Source organism: Phocoena sinus, chromosome 5, assembly GCF_008692025.1.
Source record: "Phocoena sinus isolate mPhoSin1 chromosome 5, mPhoSin1.pri, whole genome shotgun sequence".
NCBI classification, from domain to species: Eukaryota; Metazoa; Chordata; class Mammalia; order Artiodactyla; family Phocoenidae; genus Phocoena; species Phocoena sinus.
Genome location: NC_045767.1, coordinates 94,122,125 through 94,146,701, shown reverse-complemented (window position 1 = coordinate 94,146,701; position 24,577 = coordinate 94,122,125). Strand labels below are relative to the sequence as shown.

General features: G+C 42.2%; 1 long non-coding RNA gene across 2 annotated transcripts in view; it reads right to left on the bottom strand.

Moving 5' to 3' along the window:
- LOC116754719 overlaps positions 1-24,577 on the bottom strand; it is a 173,325-nt gene that overhangs the window by 119,016 nt on the left and 29,732 nt on the right. The gene's annotated exons all lie outside the window — the stretch shown is intronic.

Sequence of the window (24,577 nt, the reverse complement as noted above, 5' to 3'; positions counted from 1 at the left end):
CCAACATTTGAATCATAGGGGGTCCCAGAATAAGAAGAGAAAAAGAAAGGGACTGAGAAAATATTTGAAGAGATTATAGTTGAAAACTTCCCTAATATGGGAAAGGAAATAGTCAAGTCCTGGAAGCACAGAGAGTCCCATACAGGATAAATCCAAGGAGAAACATGCCAAGACACATATTAATTAAACTATCAAAAACTGAATACAAAGAAAAAATATTAAAAGCAGCAAGGGAAAAACAACAGATAACATAAAAGGGAATCCTCACAAGGTTAACAGCTGATCTTTCAGCAGAAACTCTGCAAGCTAGAAGGGAGTGGCAAGACACATTTAAAGTGATTAAAGGGAAAAACCTACAACAAAAATTACTCTACCCAGCAAGGATCTCATTCATATTCAACAGAGAAATGACAAGCTTTACAGGCAAGCAAAAGCTAAGAGAATTCAGCACCACCAACCCAGCTTTACAACAAATGTTAAAGGAGCTTCTCTAGGCAGGACACACAAGAGAAGGAAAAGACCTACAATAACAAACCCAAAACAATTAAGAAAATGGTAATAGGAACATACATATCGATAATTACCTTAAATGTAAATGGATTAAATACTCCAGCCAAAAGACACAGATTGGCTGAATGGATACAAAAACAAGACCCGTATATATGCTGTCTACAAGAGACCCACTTCAGACCTAGGGACACATACAGACTGAAAGTGAGGGGATAGAAAAAGGAATACCATGCAAATGGAAATCAAAAGAAAGCTGGAGTAGCAATACTCATCTCAGAAAAAACAGACTCTAAAATAAACACTATTACAAGAGACAAAGAAGGACACTACATAATGATCAAGGGATCAATCCAAGAAGATATAACAACTGTAAATATTTATGCACCCAACATAGGAGCACCTCAATACATAAGGCATATGCTAACAGCCATAAAAGGGGAAATCTACAGTAACACAATCATAGTAGGGGACTTTAACATCCCACTTTCACCAGTCAACAAATCATACAAAATAAAAATAAAGAAACACAATCTTTAAATGATACATTAAACAAGATGGACTTAATTGATATTTACAGGACATTCCATTCAAAAACAGAATACACTTTCTTCTCAAGTGCTCATGGAACATTCTCCAGGATAAATCACATCTTTGGTCACAAATCAGGCCTTGGGAAATTTGAGAAAATTGAAATACTATCAAGTATCTTTTCTGACCACAATGCTATGAGACTAGACATCAATTACAGGGAAAAAAAATCTGTAAACAATACAAACACATGGAGGCTAAACAATACATGACTTAATAACCAAGAGATCACTGAAGAAATCAAAGAGGAAATCAAAAAATACCTAGAAACAAATGACAATGAAAACACGATGACCCAAAACCTATGGTATGCAACAAAAGCAGTTCTAAGAAGGAAGTTTATAGCAACACAATACTACCTCAAGAAACTAGAAACATCTCAAATAAACAACCTAACCTCACACCTAAAGCAATTAGAGAAAGAACAAAAAAAACCCAAAGTTAGCAGAAGGAATGAAATTATAAAGATCAGATCAGAAATAAATGAAAAAAAATGAAGAAAACAATACCAAAGCTCAATAAAACTAAAAGCTAGTTCTTTGAGAAGATAAACAAAATTGATAAACCATTAGCCAGACTCATCAAGAAAAAAAGGCAGAAGACTCAAATCAATAGATTTAGAAATGAGAAAAGAGAAGAAACAACTGATACTGCAGAAATACAAAGGATCATGAGAGATTACTACAAGCAACTATATGCTAATGAAATGGACAACCTGAAAGAAATGGACAAATTTTTAGAAAAGCACAACCTTCCGAGACTGAACCAGGAAGAAATAGAAAATATAAACAGACCAATCACAAGCACTGAAACTGAGACTGTGATTAAAAATCTTCCAACAGGGCTTCCCTGGTGGCGCAGGGGTTGAGAGTCCGCCTGCCGATGCAGGGGACACGGGTTCGTTCCCCGGTCCGGGAAGATCCCACATGCCACAGAGCAGCTGGGCCCATGAGCCATGGCCGCTGAGCCTGCGTGTGTGGAGCCTGTGCTCCGCAACGGGAGAGGCCACAGCAGTGAGAGGCCCACGTACCACAAAAAAAAAAAAAATCTTCCAACAAACAGAAGCCCAGGACCAGATGGCTTCACAGGCAAATTCTGTCAAACATTTAGAGAAGAGCTAACACCTATCCTTCTCAAACTCTTCCACAATACAGCAGAGGGAGGAACAGTCCCAAACTCATTCTACGAGGCCACCATCACCAAAACCAGGCAAAGATGTCACAGAGAAAGAAAACTACAGACCAATAACTCTGATGAACATAAATGCAAATATCCTCAACAAAATACTAGCAAAAAGAATCCAGCAGAACTTTAAAAGGATCATACACCATGATCAAGTGGGGTTTACTCCAGGAAAGCAAGCATTCTTTAATATATGCAAAATCAATGTGATAAACCATATTAACAAATTGAAGGAGAAAAACCATGATCATCTCAATGGATGCAGAAAAGGCTTTCATCAAAATTCAACACCCATTATGAAAAAAACCTTCCAGAAAGTAGGCATAGAGGGAACTTAACAGAATAAAGGCCATATATGACAAACCTACAGCCAACATCATTCTCAATGGTGAAAAACTGAAACCATTTTCACTAAGATCAGGAACAAGACTAGGTTGCCCACTCTCACCACTATTATTCAACACAGTTTTGTAAGTTTTAGCCACATCAATCAGAGAAGAAAAAGGAATAAAAGGAATCCAAATCAGAAAAGAAGTAAAGCTGTCACTGTCTGCAGATGACATGATACTATACATAGAGAATCCTAAAGATGCTACCAGAAAACTACTAGAACTAATCAATGAATCTGGTAAAGTTGCAGGATAAAAAGTTAAGGCACAGAAATCTCTTGCATTCCTATACACTAACAACAAAAGATCAGAAAGAAAAATGAAGGAAACACTCCCATTTACCACTGCAACAAAAAGAATAAAATACCTAGGAATAAACCTACCTAAGGAGACAAAAGACCTGTATGCAGAAAACTATAAGACACTGATGAAAGAAATTAAAGACGATACAAACAGATGGAGAGATATACCATGTTCTTGGATTGGAAGTATCAACATTGTGAAAATGACTATACTACTGAAAGCAATCTACAGATTCAATGCAATCCCTATCAAACTACCAATGGCATTTTTCACAGGACTAGAACAAAAAAATCTTACAATTTGTATGGAAACACAAAAGACCCCTAATAGCCAAAGCAATCTTAAGAAAAACGGAGCTGGAGGAATCAGGCTCCCTGACTTCAGACTATACTACAAGGTACAGTAATCAAGAGAGTATGGTACTGGCACAAAAACAGAAATATAGATCAATGCAACTGGATAGAAAGCCCAGAGATAAAACCAGGCACACATCATCACCTTATTTTTGATAAAGGAGGCAAGAATATACAATGGAGTAAAGACAGCCTCTTTAATAAGTGGTGCTGGGTAAACTAGACAGCTACATGTAAAAGAATGAAGTTAACACACTCCCTAACACCATACACAAAAACTCAAAATGGATTAAAGACCTAAATGTAAGGCCAGACACTATAAAGTTCTTAGAGGAAAATATAGGCAGGACAGTCTATGACATAAATCATAGCAAGATGCTTTTTGACCCACCTCCTAGAGAAATGGAAATAAAAATAAACAAGTGGGACCTAATGAAACTTAAGCTTTTGCACAGCAAAGGAAACCATAAACAAGATGAAAAGACAACCCTCAGAATGGGAGAAAATATTTGCAAATGAAGCAACTGAGAAAGGATTAATCTGCAGAATTTACAAGCAGCTTATACAGCTCAATATCAAAAAAACAAACAACCCAATCCAAAAATGGGCAGGACACCTAAACAGACATTTCTCCAAAGAAGATGTACAGATTGCCAACAAACACATGAAAGGATGCTCAACATCACTAATCATTAGAGAAATGCAAATCAAAACAACAATGAGGTATCATCTCACACCAGTCATAGTGGACATCATTAAAAATCTACAAACAATAAATGCTGGAAAGGGGGTGAAGAAAAGGGAACCCTCTTGCACTGTTGGTGGGAATGTAAACTGATACAGCCACTATGGAGAACAGTATGGAGGTTCCTTTAAAAACTAAAAATAGACCCAGCAATCCCACTACTGGGTATATACCCTGAGAAAGCCATAATTCAAAAAGAGTCATGTACCACAATGTACATTGCAGCTCTATTTATAATAGCCAGGATATGGAAGCAACCTAAGTGTCCACTGACAGATGAATGGATAAAGAAGATGTGGCACATACATGCAATGGAATATTACTCAGCCATAAAAAGTAACAAAATTGAGTTATTTGTAGTGAGGTGGATGGACCTAGAGTCTGTCATACAGAGTGAAGTAAGTCAGAAAGCAAAAAAAAATACCATATGTTAACACATATATATGGAATCTAAAAAAAAATGATTATGAAGAACCTAGGGGCAAGACAGGAATAAAGATGCAGATGTAGAGAATGGACTTGAGGATATGAGGAGGGGAAGGGTAAGCTGGGATGAAGTGAGAGTGGTATGGACATATATACACTACCAAATGTAAAATAGATAGCTAGTTGGAAGCAGCCACATAGCACAGGGAGATCAGCTCGGTGCTTTGTGACCACCTAGAGGGGTGGGATAGGGAGGGTGGGAGGGAGACACAAGAGGGAGGAGATATGGGGATATATGTATATGTATACCTGGTTCACTTTGGTATAAAGCAGAAACTAACACAGCATTATAAAGCAATTATACTCTAATAAAGATGTTAAAAAATTTTTTAATTAAAAAATTTAGGAAAAGACAAAGAAGAATTATTAAAAGCAACAAGAGAAAAATGACAAATAACTTACAAGGGAACTCCCATAAGGTTAATAGCTGATTTCTCAGCAGAGACTCCACAAGCCAGAAAGGAATAGCACAATATATTTAAAGTGAGAAAATGGAAGAACCTCCAACCAAGATGAACCTACAACCAAGTTGACTCTACCTGGCAAGGTTCTCATTCAGATTCCACAGAGAAAATGAAAAGCTTTACAGACAAGCAAAAGCTAAGAGAATTCAGCACAACCAAACCAGGTCTACAGCAAATGCTAAGGAACTTCTCTAAATGGGAAAGACAAGAGAAGAAAAGGACCTACAACAACAAACCCAAAACAATTAAGAAAATGGTAATAGGAACATACATATTAATAACTACCTTAAACGTGAATGCATTAAATGCTCCAATGAAAAGACACAGACTAGCTGAATGGATACAAAAACAAGACCCATATATATGCTGTCTATAAGAGACCCACTTCAGACATAGGGACACATACAGACTGAAAGTGAAGGGATGGAAAAAGATATTCCATGCATATGGAAATCAAAAGAAAGCTGGAGTACCAATACTCATATTACATAAAATAGAGTTTAAAATAAAGACTGTTACAAGAGACAAGGAAGGACATTACATAATCAAGGGATCAATGCAAGAAGAAGATATAACAATTATATATGCACCCAACATAGGAGCACCTCAATACATAAGGCAAATGCTAACAGTTATAAAAGAGGAAATCAACAGTAACACAAAAATAGTGGGTGACTTTAACACGTCACTTACACCAATGGACAGATCATCCAGACAGAAGATTAATAAGGAAACACAAGCTTTAATTGACACAAGAGAACAGATAGATTTAATTGATATTTATAAGACATTCCATCCAAAAACAGCAGATTACACTTTCTTCTCAAGTGCACACAGAACACACTCTCCAGGATAGATCACATCTTGGGTCACAAATCAAGCCTTGATAAATTTAAGAAAATTGGAATCATATCAAGTATCTTTTCTGACCACAGCACTATGAGACTAGATATCAGTTACAGGAAAAAAATCTGTAAAAAATACAAACACATGGAGGCTAAACAATACTTTATTAAATAACCAAGAGATCACTGAAGAAATCAAAGAGGAAATCCAAAAATACCTAGAAACAAATGACAGTGAAAACATGACAACCCAAAACCTATGGGATGCAGCAAAAGCAGTTCTAAGGGGAAGTTTATAGCAATATAATCCTACCTCAAGAAACAAGAAATATCTCAAATAACCAACTTAACCTTACACCTAAAGCAGTTAGAGAAAGGACAAAAAAAAAAAAAAAACCCAAAGTCAGAAGAAAATAAATCATAAAGATCAGATCAGAAATAAATGAAAAAGAAATGAAGGAAACAATAACAAAGATCAATAAAACTAACAGGTGGGTCTTTGAAAAGAAAAACAAAATTGATAAAACATTAGCCAGACTCATCAAGAAAAAGAAGGAGGGGATTCAAATCAATAAAATTAGAAATGAAAAAGGAGAAGTTACAATGGACACTGCAGAAATACAAAGCATCCTAAGAGACTGCTACAAGCAACTCTATGCCAGTAAAATGGACAACCTGGAAGAAATGGAAAAGTTTTTAGAAAGGTATAACCTTCCAAGACTGAACCAGGAAGAAATAGAAAATATGAACAGACGAATCACAAGTATTGAAATTGAAACTGTGATTAAAAATATTCCAACAGGGCTTCCCTGGTGGCGCAGTGGTTGAGAGTCCGCCTGCCGATGCAGGGGACACGGGTTCATGCCCCGGTCTGGGAGGATCCCACATGCCGTGGAGCAGCTGAGCCCGTGAGCCATGGCTGCTGAGCCTGCGCGTGTGGAGCCTGTGCTCCGCAACGGGAGAGGCCACAACAGTGAGAGGCCCGCATACTGAAAAAAAAAAAAAAAAAAATCTTCCAACAAACAAAAGTCCAGGACCAGATGGCTTTAAAGGTGAATTCTATCTAAAATGTAGAGAAGAGCTAACATCCATCCTTCTCAAACTCTTCCAAAAAATTGCAGAGGAAGGAACACTCCCAAACTCATTCTACGAGGCCACAATCATCCTGATACCAAAATCAGAAAAAGATACTACAAAAAAAAAAAATTACAGACCAGTATCACTGATGAATATGCATGCAACAATCATCAACAAAGTACTAACAAGCAGAATCCAACAGCACATTAAAAGGATCATACACCATGATCAAGTGGGATTTATCCCAGGGATGCAAGGATTCTTCAATATATGCAAATCAATCAATGTGATACACCATATTAACAAACTGAAGAATAAAAACCATATGATCATCTCAATAGATGCAGAAAAGGCTTTTGACAAAAGCTCTCTATATTATTTCCACTTTCCCCCAACCCATTTTCAAAAAACAATGTCAAAATTCCTCAGCTGATTAAGGCAACCAGCCTATCTCGGTACAAACAGACTTTATCCTGCATTGATGAACTATAAGGAGAGTCCATTGAAAGTGATGAACTGTAGAAAATGAGGGATGGCACTACTCAGGACATGGGTCAGGAGGTGGTTTTTCCACCTTGCGTTTAAACGCAGCTTCCAGACTGTCCCATCTCTTTACAATGTCATTATAAACAAAAAGATTTGTGTCCAGGGGGCTGCCACCATAAAGAGTCACTGGTCTTTTAAGAAATCACTGGTACTTATGCACAACGCACATGGCCCCCAAACTTACAATAGGAGCCCTTATAAGTCTCCTCCTCCTATTCTTCTCTTCTGTTACAGTTCAGGCTCTAAGTTGAAGACTTGTTATCACAAGGCACACAAAGGCTTCTACCTTGCTTCCCTTCATTGGAAAGGTTCTTCCACTGACACACACAGGGTAACCATTGCACATTGCCTTCCACCAAAGGCTCTAGGACCTTGAACCATTTGGCCTGGGCAGGGAAACAAATCTTCTATGTGGTCCAAACCACAGGGGACTCAGAAAACAGCATTTGAACTATCTCATTTTGTACAAGTTAGAGGTTACACTTGAGACACACAGACTATTCCTCCCATATGTGCTCTAGGACAGTTCCGAGTTAGAATCTTATGAACTATATTTTCCTACATTATTTTCTAGGCATGAAGAAAGGAAGTTCAAGTACTACTTGTCCCTAGTTCTATTCTTGTCCCTAGTTCTATTCTAAGTAGGAAGTGAAACTGCACCAACTATACTCCCCCATGGCTTCTGTCTCACTTGCCAAGAATCCAGTAACTAAAGCTCAGATTTCATTTAGGAGACTCTGCAGGAAAGGCAGTCACCCTCAGGAGGAAACCTGTTCTGAGCACATCCCTGTGTAATAGCAAGCCTGACACAGAATAGTCAAGTTCACAATGTCACTGGATATGGATGACTTGGTGTGGCCTTCCAAAACTCACTTCAAGGAAGGTCTTTTTGCTCCAGTTCCTGGGAGTGCTGTTGGCTGTCCCCTCCTCCCGAGTTTGTCTCTGCTGCAAAGCCATGCCCTTCCGTGGCAGCCCACACCCACTAACTGACTGCAGAAGCCATAGAGCAGCCAGCCATCAGGCCACCACCAAGCAACCCTGGACAGCCATACACATGCCAATGCTCCCATTGGCCTGGACACGGCACTGCTGTGCCTAGACTGAACTGCAACCACTTCTTAATCCCACTTCCTTTCCCACTCCTTTCTCAGGATTTCTTCTCTAATAAGGGCTCTTCATGCCAAATTCCACCTCAATATCCAATTCTGAACAATCCGTCCTACAACAGGGGATAAAAGGGACACAGAGAAACACGATTCTACTCTTCCTAGCCCTGATGCCTGGTCATCTAGTCAAAGTCCTTCCCAATCTACACCCTGTCAAATGAGGGAATCTGCCCAGTTCTGGCATCTCTAGAATATACCATGATTTCCAGACTCCTCTAGTTTCTAATGACACTCCAAGTCTTACACATTTTAGCAGCCCTAGAGTCCAACTGTATCCTCTGATATGTAATCTCCTCACCTATTCTTTCATCTGTATGCTGTGCCTGTTCTATGTGTCTATCTAAACACAGATGTCTAAAAAGCAAAGTTGGTCTTCCTCCTAGACTTATAGTACATTCAAGGGCCATCCAATGGTCTGGATAGAGTTCAAGAACTGGCTGTACACGTTCTTTCATTCCAGGGAGGATCCCAACACAGTCACCCCCAGTAGAGGGAAGTGAGTTACTATATTTCCATGTTCCATCACTAGAACACTCAGAAATTGAAGCTCTGTACTACTTTCTCTCCCAGGAGACCTAAAAATGATGTAGATGCATTCTCTGCTCATGAAGTTTGATGGTGTCTAGAAAATCTACTAGATTGAGTCAGAACTGGGTTTTATGCCTAGTCTAAAACCCAAGCTGAATTACCTAAGATGTCCACCCATAACTTCCAGATGTGGTAAGAGACTAGAGCCCTAAGGTAGTCAAAAACATAGGATTTTATAAGAACTGTCTTGACAGAAACAGCATTTTAACTGATGTTCTACCTGAATATTCAGCTTCTCTGGAAAACCCCAAAATTCGGAACATTTTGAAGACAAGTTAAATACAGATATTCCTTGCCATCTGAACTTCCCATATGTAATATGTTACAATGATTCGCAAAATGTCACTACTCAAGTGGCAGTGTACAAATTGCCAACCCAGTACAATGAGCCTGTGGGTGACACCTGCAAGTTCAGCTGCACACAAGTGCACCGGGGGATGGTGATGAGCTGTGGTCTTCTCGGAGTTTCCTCACAAGGTCCACATCTCATGCTCAAATTGTTTCATTTGCTGTGCTTGATCAGTTATCTTCCCCACCTGAGAAATATTACATGAATCCAGGAGGCCAAGAAAAGCTCCTCTGTTCTGGTAGTTGTTTGCTATAAACATCCCAAAACATGAACCCACGGAATATACACTCAGCTGTGTATTTACCCCTAAGATGATCTATGCCCAACTCCAGCAAGAGGAGCTGTATTTCACCCCACTCACATCCTCTGAAAGAGAGGCCTCTGGGAACCTGGGTAGAGAAGTGGATATGTGAGCAGAAGGGGAACTGTAGTGACCATTAGAGCCATACCTCCCACAGGCTGTTTCCAACCAACAGCTGAGTGCAGTAGGGACATTGGGGAAGGACCATTCCTGGGAGACCTGGGTTATCCTGAGGGGTGATTTCTGGTCTCTTAGTTTCCACTGACCATACCAAGACACTTAGTATTGCACCACAGTCTATCCCACTGCCTATCCAACAATTCTACCTTCTTACCTTCAAGGGTTAGACCAGCATTGTGGTTATGGCACCTCCAGATACTCCAGCCCCCTCTAAATTTCCTTTGCTGGCCTGTTTCACACCACAGAAAATTTCTTAAACACTCATCCCATCTCGGCACTGGCATGTCAGAGAATGCAAACCCACCTTTCAGATCTCACCACAAATCTTAAGCACCACATTAAAGAAACCTCTATATCTGAATATATCATGCCTGAAGATACCACCAAAGCTACTCCATTCAGAGGACAATGACCACCCAGGACAGAGGAGGTGGCAGGGTAACTCCTGAGTTACTGCATTACTATGGATTTTCATCTATCACATATTGATGGGATGCCTGAGATAAGGATACCTCTGTCCCAAAGTTGGTCAAGAATAAGGATTAGGAGACAGGAGAACTATTTACTGAGTTTCCACCTCACTGTGGAAACTTTTGGATTCCTCTGTCCTTGTCTTCACGTTCCACCATATGCCACTTCATTCTTCTATTGACCCCCATGAACTTACTACCATCCCAGATGTAGCTGTCGACTAGTGGCAGCCATCAATATCTTCATCCTGCCTCAAAAATAGGTAGATCACTGACCATCTGAAATGTAAGCGGCTGGAAGGACTCAGACTGACCAGGGAGGCCAGGACTCAGATCTGTTTCTTTGGACGGAGGCTCACTGAATACAGGCTGACTGGTACCTAGGCAACTCTATATGACCAATGCTGGCACAAGGGCTAGTGTTAATAACCATGACTTCAGTTAGCTAATCCTCCGTTCGGCATATGTTGTTTCTATTTGAAGAAATTTCCTTCCGAGTGCAACCCCCAACCCTGCCCAAGGCCACACCGCCACCTTGCTCGGGAGGCACCCCTCCAGCTGAAGCCCTGCCCGCCCTCGGGGTCGCCCACCAGGAGCCTGGGATGCACTATAAGAAGCTCCTGGCTCACCCCTGGATCCTGAACATCATGTGACAGAGAAACTGGCCACGTGGATCGGACAAAATGCTGATGTGGGGCTGCTGCTGTGCTCTCCTTCTGGTCAACCATCCCTACTCAGCAGAGATCCGAGCTGCCCCTGGTGTTTCAGCCCTTCTATCCTGTGAGTTTTCTCAGTGTGTCAGCAAGACAAGAAAGGACAGAGACTGCCAGAACCAAGGTTGGCATTTCAAGGACCTTCAAGATGGCAGAGGAGTAGGATGTGGAGATCACCTTCCTCCCCACAGATACATCAGAAATACATCTACATGTGGAACAGCTCCTACAGAACACCTACTGAACGCTGGCAGAAGACCTCAGACTTCCAAAATTTTGCTTTCTGCTTTTGATTTGTTTTTGGTTTTTTGGTTTTGATAGTTTAGCTTTTAGTGTTTGTTTTTATTTGGGGGTTAGTTTGGTTGCGATCATTTTTGTTTTCTTTTTGTTTTTCTGAGTGTGGGTGTGTGTTTCTTTGTGTGTTATTGTCTGTTTGGTTTTGCTTTTACCATTTGTCTTGGGGTTTTGTCTGTTCGTTTCATGAGTTTTTTCCCTTTTCTTCCACACTGTGCAGCTTGCAGGGTCTTGGTGCTCTGGCCAGAGGTCGGGCCTGAGACTCTGAGGTGGGAGAGCTGAGGCCAGGACCGTGGACCACCAGAGAACTCCTGGCCCCAGGGAATATTAATCAGCAATAGCTCTCCCAGAGGTTTCCATCTCAACAATAAGACCCAGCTCCACCCAAGGGCCAGCAAGCTCCAGTGGTGGACTCCTCACGCCAAACAACTAGCAAGACAGGAACACCTCATCCATTAGCAAACAGGCTGCCTAAAGTCATACTAGGCTCACAGACATATAGACACAGTGGGGAGAGGGGATGGTGGGACAAACTGGGAGATTAGGTTTGACATATATACACTAATATGTATAAAAAAGATAACCCATGAGAACCTGCTGTATAGAACAGGGAACTCCACTTTGCTGTACAGTAGAAACTAACACAATATTGTAAAACAACTATACCCCAATTTAAAAAAAAATGTGGGCATTTCAGTGTTTCAAGGTCCTTTTGGAAAAAACAAAAATTCCTTCCTTGCCTCAAGTTTCATCATCTCTAGACAGAAGTCCCAGAATCAAGGGTGGCTTCCCAAATTTTCTAGACATGGATTATTCATGACAGATTGTTTCCATAGCACTACCTTTCTTTATAAAAATAGCACCATTATCGGCAAACTCAGTTACAAGCAGGATAGCCTTGCGGATATAGGCTTTGTAACATTGGCCTTGGAAAAGACTTGCCAGCCCCCTTTTAGGAGCCCTTTCTTTCTCCTTCTGCCCCATTGTGAACTTAGCCTGAAAAGCCTTTAACATACATTTCTACTACCTAAATACCCAAGTTTATTAAGTTGCAAATTGGTTTTCATCTTGCAGATGATGGAGGAAACCAGTTTAATGTAATACCTACATCTCTTGTATGTTCCACTGAGCTCTATCACTTAGGATTGTTTGGTTGTAAGTGACGGAAAACCCCAACTGCAATTTCCTTGAGGTAGGAATACACTGTCTTACAAAATGAAGAGTCAAGGTGTTTTGTCTCCTGAAATTGGTTCAAGAGGTCAGTTTTACCAAGAACCACACAGATTTCTTTCCTCGTCTGTCCTCTACTCAGTGTTTCTGCATTCATTCCTCAAGGTCCACATAGGGGTCTCACATAGGACCCTTGCTCCCGCCTTCTGGGACGGCTCTCCATGACAGCAAATACTCTAGGCTTCATTATCACTCCAGAATTTCTTCCAAAATATCTTCCCCAAAAAACGTGCTCCTTTCCAGCAATACCTCCTTGGGTTGTAGGGGCTAAAGAGACAGCATGTCCACACCTGAGTGAGTCACTATGGACATCAGTCTATGGGAGAGAAATGGGACACTAATACGCTGAAGCCAGTCAGACCTATAACTGAGACTGACTGAGACTAACGGGAAACGTAGGAAGAGATGATTTCCTAAAAAAAAAAAAAAAAAAAAAAAAAAAAAAACAGGGGTATGTGTGACAATATGGGAATAAATGTTGAAGGATATGACAAGTCTCTTTCCTAAAACAAAAGCTCAGAGTAGGATGGCCAGCCTTCTGAGTTTGCAACTCCAATCTCACTGAGGAGTTCCCACTCTGAAAATCCCAGGTCTAGCTTTGACATTAAATATCATCCTTTGAAACATGTTACTTAGCCTCCCTGATCAAGGGCAAGGAGAAAACAAAAAATCTTAACTAGCATTTGGTACCGGATTGCCTACTCAAAGATAAGAAGTTCAGTTTTGTGATCTATTTCTCAGATGAATTTGGATGGGGGTATTATACTTCTGCAACATTTCCTCAGGAAATTGTAGATATACTACAATAGTTACTGTGGGTGCTCTCATTCACTTGGCCCCAAAGATGACCCAGTAACGAAATAAGCAATACATCTGAGGCAGAGCTGTTGTTGCATTGCATTTCCAGTAAGGTTCCCAAACAGACATCCAGCCACTTGACCACTTTTACGGAAGAGTTGAGTTGAAACCTATGACACAAGAACTCAGGCATAGAGCCGATAGGGAAATTTTCTCAATGCCAATTGCAGCTGAGATAAGGAACCATTAAACCAGCTGATAACTTATGATCCTATGAAGTGGAGGTAAGTTGAAGATTCAAACCTTCCCTCAGAGGTAAGTAGGTTTTCAAGTCTCTTTTGGGGACCCAGTGATTGGAAACACAATCCTAGACTTCTTACATTTCGTGCCCTACTACAATGTCTGCAGATCCATGTTCATAGCAAGAGGGCCCAGTAATAGACATAAGGGCCAACACAAGGCCTGGCAAACAATATAGCTCAGGCACAAGTAAAGGGAATTACAAAACTGATACAGCTCATAGTCAAGGCCACCTCCTCTGTTCTCCCACCCCTGCACTGGTACCAAGGAATCTCCTCTGAACCCTCTGAGGGCAGAGCCTAGACTTGCACTGAGACCTCAGAGTCACTTGTCCACCAGGAACAGGGAAGGAGAACTTCTCCCTGACCATGAGGCAGAGTCACATCCCACGTGTACCCATTACATGGTGGTGCCGCCTGAGATTCTCTCATGTCCTTGAGGGAAAGAGCTGCCTCATTTCATGTGAGGTCATCCCATTTTACATGCAACGTGGGTATGCCTCCTTGACTTCTCCCACAAATTCTCGTCTTCCTCTCAGTCCCCGACCAGAGAGAACGAGAGCATGTTGTCCTATCTTGATGTAATAGAAGCTGTTCTGGGAAGAGCATGGCCTGGTATGTAAAATCAAATATTTTCAACGCCAACTATTGCCTCTTTTATTCTTCACATGTTTTCTATGCCAAGGTTTAATTTCTGCTGAGGAACAGAGATCTCAGACCTCTGGTTATAGAGCACAAGCAGGTACTTTTCAAAATGGTGAAAAAAGTCTCCCACGTTTTAGCGTCGCACGCATGGACACTGGAGGTGGCCGCTCAGTCCTAACAACCAGTAAGATACTGAGAATGAAAAGAAAAAAGACGATGCCTCCCAGATGCATACAAGAAAGGACGGTCCAGGGCAAACTGTTGTCCCCTAGATTGGAGAGACAGGCAAATACAGAGAGGCCCTGCACTTGTACTGGGAAACCACAAGGGGAAACAGGAGGGCGAGGAAAACCTGAACTATACTTGACCAACTGCTTGATGTTAAGTGCAGACATACCTGAGATTTAAATACTCCAGGGGGACCCAGCCATCTGGAGCCCTCACAATAACATGAGGTTTCCCTGTAGGACCTCGACTAGGTTCCCACAGCAACATGAGAAAAATCTACCCTTGTGTCTGGCAGGGAAAGGAGAAGAGGAACCATTTAAAAGAGGCCACAGCACTCTGTAAAGAATAAGAGTGACCTTAAGGCAGACAGTTCTAGAGTCTGGACCTACCTTTGCCCAAAGGCAGAGAAAAAACATCTTCCACGTAGTCCAAACCTCCTGGCATGAAGGAGAGCATGTTGATGTTAGTCAATTTGTACAAGCTCCAGAACTGACATCTGACAGGAATACAGACCATTCCGGGTAAGTGTGCTCTAAATTGGGTCCCCCAAATTGGAACCCTACAGATTTGTTTCTCCTGCAGTAGTTTCTTGATTCCCTAACATTAAGTAGGTTAAGAGAATGGAAGTTAAACGTATCCTGCTCTTCTGCGAGTCTCCAAGTCCTACTTGGAATAGGAGTCACTCTAGCTCCCCCGTGGCTTTTTGCTCAGCTGCCGGCATCCAGTAACTAACGCTCGCTCCAATTCCATAGTAGGGGCTCTGTAGGAAAAGGAGGGGCCCTCGGGAGGAAAGCCGGCTGAGCTCATGCATGTGTAAGAGCAGGCCAGGGACTAAGGAGCAGGCTCCTGTTCACAGAGTCACTAGATACGGAGGACGTGGAAATGTACCCCTGGCGCTTCGTGAGGGAAGGGCTTTCTGTTCCAGCTGCTGAGAGGGCTGTCAGCAGCCTCCAGGTGTGAGGTCCCTCAGGGTTTGCTTCAGCTCCAAGGATGTGCTCTTCCCCTGACAGCCAACATCCAATTACTGAGTGCAGAGACATCCAAACGCCAGCCACTTCAGGCCACCGTGGGGCAACTCTGATGGACCACAAACATGCCGATGCCCGTGTGGGCCTAATGCCAGGGAGAACCCAACAGAACCACCATTAGTAGCAGGAGATGAGTTTCCAGATCGCCGCATTCCTACCACTAAAACGCTCAGAAAATTGAACCTCTATACCTCTCTACCTTCCAGGAGACCTGAAATAATGTAGATGCACTTTCTGCTCATGTAAACATAATGGTGTCCATAAAAATACTCTAGACCAGTCAGAACTGGGTTCTACATCTGGCCCAACACCCAAGCTGAATTACCCTAAGATGTTTACCTGTAACTTCCAGATTTAGTAACATTTAGATCATAACCCCCTAGGCTGTAAAACAAACAAACAAACAAAAACCCATCGGATTCTATAAAAACTGCTCTAACTCATATAAAGCACTGTAACTAGGATTCTTAGTTTTCCACTCTCTCAGAAAGAGCTAAAAAATTTCTTCTGAATCAAAGTTCAGTAGAGCTGTTCCTTACAATCTGGACTCACCATCTACGGTTTGTTTTAATGACTGGCGGTACGTTCTACAGACGAGTCACTATGCAAACTGAAAATGAACTAAAAGGAGCCTGTGGAGGACAGCAATGAGTCCAGCTGCGCAAGGGCAGGGCGGATGCCACTGAGCTGCGGTCTTCTCTGCTGTTTCCCCATAAGGTCCCCATATCATGTTCACATTGTTTAATTTGCTGGGCTTTATGCACCATCTTCCCCACATGAGGAAATTAGATGAGCCCTAGAGGCCAAGAAAACTGCCATGTCCAGGGAAGAGTTATATGCAGTAAACATCCTGCAAGGTAGATGCATAAAAGACACATTTAGCCATGCACTGAATTCCTTCTGATGCCACGGGGTTTTTTTCTGTGTTTAAGAGGAAAACATAAATGTTGGTTTTTGGAAAAGGAAACAAACAGCTCAAGCACAGGTCCTTTTGAAACTGATATTCTCCACTATGTGACACTCCAGCCACTGACTGAGGTGTGTCCCATTGCTACATAAGAGCCAACTCCACTTCTCTGGAGTCCTTTGCTCTGCTCTATCCTTCAGAGTCCATGCTGCCCCCACTGAGGTGTTCTTTCTGCTAAAAAACTTCAGCTTTGCATTTTCTCCTTGAGATTCATTTTCTTTTTAGCTTATTCTCCATTTTTTTTCCTCCAAAACCACCTCCATCCAGGGTTGTATAGCCAGGATATCCCTTAGGATCATCCATAGTCAATCACTGCTGTCTCTTTTTCCCTCCCAAGCCCTCTAGGAGGCTGCCCAGCTCAGGCTCCAGCCCACAAGGGCCCAGGAAATACAGCTCTGCTGTGTGATCGAGTGCTGCCATCTCCTGGCCAAAATACTGAACTCAGTTCTAGGATGTTTATTCCACACTTCACCCTTGGGCGTTGTGGGATTCCCCAACCTGCTCTGCCAGCCAGGATGGGAGAGGAACTCAGGACCACCTACTTCTCATAAGGCATAGAACATCTTACAGTAAGTCAATATCAATGTCTTATGAACCCAGAAACCTCACTGCTTCTAGATTCCTAAAACATTTCCCTCACTGAGGTTGAGCCGCAAAAGTATTGATCCTCTGGTCAAATGAGCCAGGTGAAGGCGTCTAGAGAAGCGGTGCTGCCCGGCTTTTAGCTGCAGACTTCCTTCACATGGAGTACAAGCTCGATTCATTGTCATTTGGGGTTGGCTCCTGAGTGACAGCACACGGGAAGTATACATTCTGATGTAAGATTTGTTATAAATACAGAGCATCTCTTATTGGTCTGAATGGGTAGATGAACTCTGCTTCCCCCAAAGACAAACTGACAAATGAAAGGCAACATTGCTAACTAGGATCAAAGGATTTTCTACCAAGTATCTGTAACCAAGGATAAGTCCTCAGCCTCCCATTATATACAATTCATCATTTTGAAGTGTAGGTACAAAGTAGGACTTTTTTAAACCTTAACCTTTTTTTTTTAATATCACGTCTGTAACATCAGTAACACGCCACTCCATCATCTGACAGAAGTGGCTTAATAGGAGCTTCCTCATGTACATCCAGGGGTCCACTGTAGTTGAGTGAACCCAGGCCCCTCCAACTAGAATCATAAGCCTGACTGTGATCTAGGATTCTTCAAGTGACCTAGAAGTTCCCAAATCTGGATACAGTTTATAGCACACTGACCCAAGAGACTAGAAACGCAGGTATGTTGTATTTCCTCCAAGGTCAGACAAGTTTGCGTATACCTCTTATAGAATTCTACCTGGCCTTAGAGAGCTCATCTATCAGGAAATTAGGAATATCAGCCTTCACAGGAAACTCCATATAGGAATTCTATATAAAAAGCAGGACCTTTCAATAGCCAGGTCATGGAAGCAACCTAAATGCCCATCGACAGACAAATGGATAAAGAAGATGTGGTACATATATACAATGGAATATTACTCAGCCATAAAAAGGGACGAGATTGGGTCATTTGTAGAGACGTGGATGGATCTAGAGACTGTCATACAGAGTGAAGTAAGTCAGAAAGAGAAAAACAAATATCGTATATTAACGCATATATGTGGAACCTAGAAAAATGGTACAGATGAACCGGTTTGCAGGGCAGAAATTGAGACACAGATGTAGAGAACAAACGTATGGACACCAAGGGGAGAAAGCGGGGGGGGGGGGTGGTGATGGTGTGATGAATTGGGAGATTGGGATTGACATGTATACACTGATGTGTATAAAATTGATGACTAATAAGGACCTGCTGTATAAAATAATAAATAAAATTAAATTTTAAAATTAAATAAAATTACCACTATTCCCTTTTAAAAAAAGAAAGAAAATCAGCTATACCCCTTTATAAAAATAAATTACAAAAAAACCAAACAAACAAAAAAAGCAGACCTTTGATGTAACTTGTTACTGTAGATTTTCAGTCCATTCTGAAGGACAAGAAAAATGACAGGTGACTCATCATGCATTGTCCAAATAGAACAGGGCTTGAAGTCAGGGTCTACCAAATGGGTAAGAAATCCATCTCAGCCACCAACACCCTCTCTGCCCAAAAGTGACAGGTGTCACTCATTTCTTGTTCCCTAACCAGCATGGTAAATGGGATCTTGCTACTACGGAACAGGACCTGCGATCCCAAGGCAGCTTCTACCTTCTACTTTTGTCAGTAAAAGAATCACAACTACACAAGTTTCCTTATTACCCGATGATCAAGTGTTTCTTTCACCCCTGATCTGAAGGGACAAAACACCAAAGAGTTTTATTCTTGAACTACAGCCTAGATTCTTCAAGCATCTGTCAGCATCACTGATACTGTTTTAGGATTAGGAAAGAGACCAAGTTATGTTCCACATGCTAGCCAAAGCCTCTTTCCAAGTCAAAGCATCTTGGCCATAACCTATGATTGTAGCAGCACTTAAAACACCCCTCACAGACCCCCTACTTAGGGAGAGTAATTGACAGCTCCAGGTGCTATACTACAAATCCACTGAAGTGAAATAAGTGGCCCAAGATGAGTATATACTTGTCCCTAGGCAGTGGTCAATGACCTGGCCATCTAGTCCACGCCCAGATGAAAAAGGACTGCAAAAATCAGAGGAGGAGTTGTAGGAGGAAGCATAAGGATATGTAAGATATGCAGATTTAAGTCACTTGGGGGATGGAGGCTACATACATGCCCAACTACATGGATTGCCAGTTTTGAAAGACAATCTAGAGATGACTGTTGAATCCCATATATGGCACTGTTTAAGGAGGCCAACTTGCTACTTAGTAGCAAGTTAACTACTTTGACCACGTTAAGCCCCTTCCATTCTAGAAAAGCCAGAAATTCAACCTCCTAATCTTGATATGTATTTGTCTTTCCTGTTTGTAGAGCCTCAAACATTACTACTCTGGTGACGTCTGCCATGTTCCGTCCATAGGCTTGGATATCACAGAGCGAAGCACTTGACCAATGGATTCACTTCACAGAATGGAGGTGGGGAATAGCCCTCTGTTCATGGGGTCCCACTCCTCATATCACATCACACACACTACCAACCCTTCAGAAGCATCTAGCTTCTGAGAAAGTTGAAAGAACATTCAGAAAGCATAGCAGAAGCACTAACTGAGTTAACAGGCTGTTAAGTCTTGGCTGTCTTCTCCAGGACACAGTCTTTACGTTAAAGATACACTGTATCCCTAATAGAAGACATCTATATACTCTATCCCTAGTAGGAAGACTCCTTGTGTCCAAGAATCAGGAGGTAGAGACTAGAACGATCCCATTCTCCATTACTCCAAATAGCCTAGTGAGTCATTTTATGAGTCATATTCGCAAGGATAACCGATCCTTAGCAGCGGGAGGAGGTTGGGCTACCTTTACATGATGAGAGCGGGGAAGCATGTGTGTGGAATCCAGGTGATCCACTTGGATATGTCCTTATACATCCCTCCTTGCCCCATCATACTTGATACATTCAGCAGTCCAGGCTTGAAAGGGTATGAATAGCAAGGATTCAGACCCCCTTAGGATGACGGTTCTGGTCACACCACCAGACTTCAGATGAGGGGATAGCCAGGGGTGAAGAGAGTTTAGAGTGGAGAAGGCAGGAGATGGGTATTTGTTGTGACCCAAGATCAACTCCAGCAAAGGGAGCTGTACTTCACCCCACATCCTCTGAAAGAGGGACATCTGGGAACCATGATGTGCTGCTCTGCGGACCTGGGTAGGGGCTGTGGTAGCCATTAGAGACCGTGCCTGTTTCCAACCAATGACTAAGTGCAGTAGGGACACTGGGGGAGGCCTATCCCTGGAGACCTGGGTCCTCCCGAGGGGGTGATTTCTTGTCTGTTACTTGCTCTTGACCAAGGCACTTAGAATTGCACCACAGTCGAACTCACTTCCTATTCAACATTTCTTCCTTCTTTCCGTCACAAGATCACACCTGCATTGTTCTAATGCCTCTCCTAGAATCCTCCAGCTCCTCTCCTCAGTTTCCTTTATTTTTTTTTCCTGAAAAGTTTCCTTAATGAATCACGTTTTGTCATCTCAGATGACAAAAAAGAGTAGAGAAGTTTGGGATCTCAGTGAAAGACTAAACCTGTACAATACATTCAGCTGCGACAATAAGTTTATATGTGCCTGTAGTTACCTATAAGGCTATTCCATGCAGAGTGAAGATGACCATCCATCTAAGGCAGAAGAAGGGGCTAGGCACAGCTCCCGAGTTACCTTAACACAATGGATATTAACTTTACCCCATACTGATGTGCTGTTTGAGGTATGTGGATCCTCCTTTTCAAAAGTTAGCCCCTACCCATTCCAATCCTAATATCGCGCTACTGGCCACTCTACCACCTCACATCTGCTCATGGCCAATTACTTTGTATTCTTCTGTTCTAGTCTACTCATTCTGCCATATGCCATTCTCTCTGCCATTGACCCAGATCAACTCATGACTTTCCTGGGTATAATTATCTATTTGTGGGCCCCATCAATGTCCCCCATCCTTCCTCAAGAAACTAATCACTAAGTATCCCAAAAAGTGGCTAGAGGAACTCAGACTGACCAGGGAAGCCAGGACTCAGATCTACTCCCTTGGGTTGGAGGCTCACTGGATCCAGGCTGACAGGACCCTGGGCAACTGTATACCACCAACGTTAGCGCAAAGGCTGGTGTTATTAGCCATGATGTCACTCAGCTAATCCTTCATTTTAGCGTATGTTTCCACTTAAGCTTCTTCCTTCCTTGCAAACTTTATTCCTTTTTGGACAGAAATCCCAGAAGTGGTGCTGACTAAGTTTTGACTTGTATTATTCATGACATACTCTTTGAAAGCACCACCTTGCCTTTATAAAAATGGCATAGATGCTGGTCAAGTCAGTTATAAGCAGGACATCCCTTTGGCTAAGGGATCATTTTTATTTTATATTGGTCTTGACATAGCCTTTCCACCTCCCTCTCGGGTATCCTCTCTTCTCCCCTGTCACCCATTGTGAATTGTATAGTCCGAAAGTCTTTAGTATTATGTCACTACCTCACTGCCCAAATTTATTAACTAGCAAGTCGACTTTAACATTGCAAATGAAGGAAACCAGTTTATTCTAATACCCACATCTCAGGGATATTCCACTGGGCTGCAACCATTAGGATGCTTTTGGGTGCAAGGGACAGAGAGCCCAAACTGATTGTCTTAAGATGGGAATACATCAGCACAAAATTGAGAAGTCTCAATCTAGAGTTGTCTCCAAGTAAGACTGGTTCAAGTGGCTCCAACTTCTGGGAGGTTCAAGGTTCCTCCTTAATGATAACAAGTATTCTACCTTGTTATCTTAGACGTATTTCTTCCAAATGCACCTCTTGAAAATGAGTTTCATTTTCAGCAGTGTTTCCTTGGGTTTATAATTGGTGAATAGATAGCATGCCTATTCCTGAACTAGTCGCTATCATCACTGGTGTATGGGTAGGACTGAAGTAAGACCTATGGTTGAGAATGACCAAGGTTAGAGAGAAACGGAGGAATCATTTCCTAAAAGAAAGTCGAGGATATGTTTGTCTGAAAATGTGGAAATAGCTGTTCAGGAAGGATCTGACAAAGTCTCTTTTAAGACTCAAGTCCAGAGTTCACAACTCTAAGTTCACAACTCCCTTCTATTGAGGATCCCCACTCTGAGAATTCTAGGTCCATCTCTGACATTAGTTATTATTCCTTAAGACCTGTCAAGTTTACCTCCATGATTAAGGGCAAGGGAAAAACGACAAAAACAAAATGGTAGCTGGACACTTGGTGTTTATATGCCTACTCCAAAACACAAAGTTCGGCTTTATGAACTATTTCTGAAATAATTTGAGATGAAGGTATTATACTGAAGCCACAGCTCCTTAGACAGCTAAGGAAATTATGAGCATACTACAATAGTTACTGTGGGTGCTCTCCTACCTGATACCAACCCTACCAAATGACTACCGATTAACAGATTCTGCCATACATCCAGGGCAAAACAGCAGTTGTATTGCATGTCTAGTAGGTTTCCGTTTAGACAGATAGTCGCTTGGTCAGTTTTTAAAGACTTGTGAGTTGAAACCTAAGACACGTTAAACTCAGGTATACAGACATTGGTAAAGTTTGTCAATTGCAAGTGCAGCGGGGATGGAGAACCATTGAACCAGCTGATTACCTTCACCCCATGGAATCTAGAGATAACAGCTTCAGGATTCATACACTGCCTCAGACATGAGTGGGTTTTAAACCCTCTTTGGGGGACCCAAAGATCTCCAACCTATTTTCTAGGCTTCTTGCACTTCATTCCATGCTCCACTGTCTAGATCCATGTCCACACCAAGAGGGACCCCATAGTAGAAACAAGGAACAACTCTGAAGACAGCAGAAAAGAGCTCCACTCAGATCTCCTATAATGGGCAGTGTAATTGACAGGTCCCGTACATAACCCACGGCAGGGAGACTACGGCAACCCCATTTCTACAAGACACTGGACCCCTCTTCTCAGGCAACTTTGAAAAATTCCCTATCAGCCTACCCAAACCTCTTGTATAACTTCATTAAGTCTGAGGCTTTATCCCCACCTACCTTCCTTCCTCCCTTGCACGGTGAAAGCTCTCCTGCCTTCTGAGGCTCCTTTTTCCCTTCATAGGGGCTTCCTTCACTACGGCCCTGCCCATCCAATTCTGTCTTGGCATTTTCTCCTGGGATTTCACCCAACACAAGATATCACTTTTCATTCTTACATTCCTTCTATGCCAAGGTTTAACTTCTCCAGATCTCGGACTGTTTTGGTTGTAGGGGGCAAGCAGGTGGTATTCAAAATGGCAGAAGAGATTCCAGTTTCCACCTCCATATGTATGTGCTTGGAAATCACAACTCTATCCTAACAAGTGGAAATCTAAACAGACCAAAAAAAACACAACCCAATTCTCCTAGGATTCATATGAGAGGGGAAGACACAGGGCAAACTGTGATTGAGGAGACAAACAGGTGAATAGAGGGAGTCCCAGATTATAAGAGGAGAGTCAAGGGGAACCCACAGTGCAGCTGATAATCTCAGCAGTTCTTGACCAACTTCTGGAAGTTTAACGCACACAAGTCTGAGTTAAATACAACAGGGGGACCCAGCCATAGGAAGCCCTACAGTATAATGAGGTTTACTACCAGGAGCTCTACTAGGTTCCCACAGTTAGGAACAAAGACAAACTCCTTCCCACAGGGGGAGAGGAAGAAAGATCATTTAAAATATGCCAGTGGGCTTCCCTGGTGGCGCAGTGGTTGAGAGTCCGCCTGCCGATGCAGGGGACACGGGTTCGTGCCCCGGTCCGGGAGGATCCCACATGCCGCAGAGCGGCTGGGCCCGTGGGCCATGGCCGCTGAGCCTGCACGTCCGGAGCGAGAGGCCCGCGTACCGGAAAACAAAACAAAACAAAAAATAAAAAAATTAAAAAAAATAAAATAAAATATGCCAGAGTGCTCTGTTCTTAACAAGGCCTGGCCTCAGGGGAAACTAGTACATCAGAGCCTTACCTTACTGACCTAGAATGGAAATACCCAACTCCAACCCACTCAAGCCATCATGTCCCACCTACAGGGGAGAAAAAACAACTGATACACTTGTGAAGTGTACAGTCCCAAGACATGGGCTTATCGAAACCCTGATACCTAATCATATGACTATGGAATACTTCTCCACACCTCACCACCATATTACTAAAGTCTTATTTACAGTAATTCCTTTTACCTGGTATATCAATCTGACTGT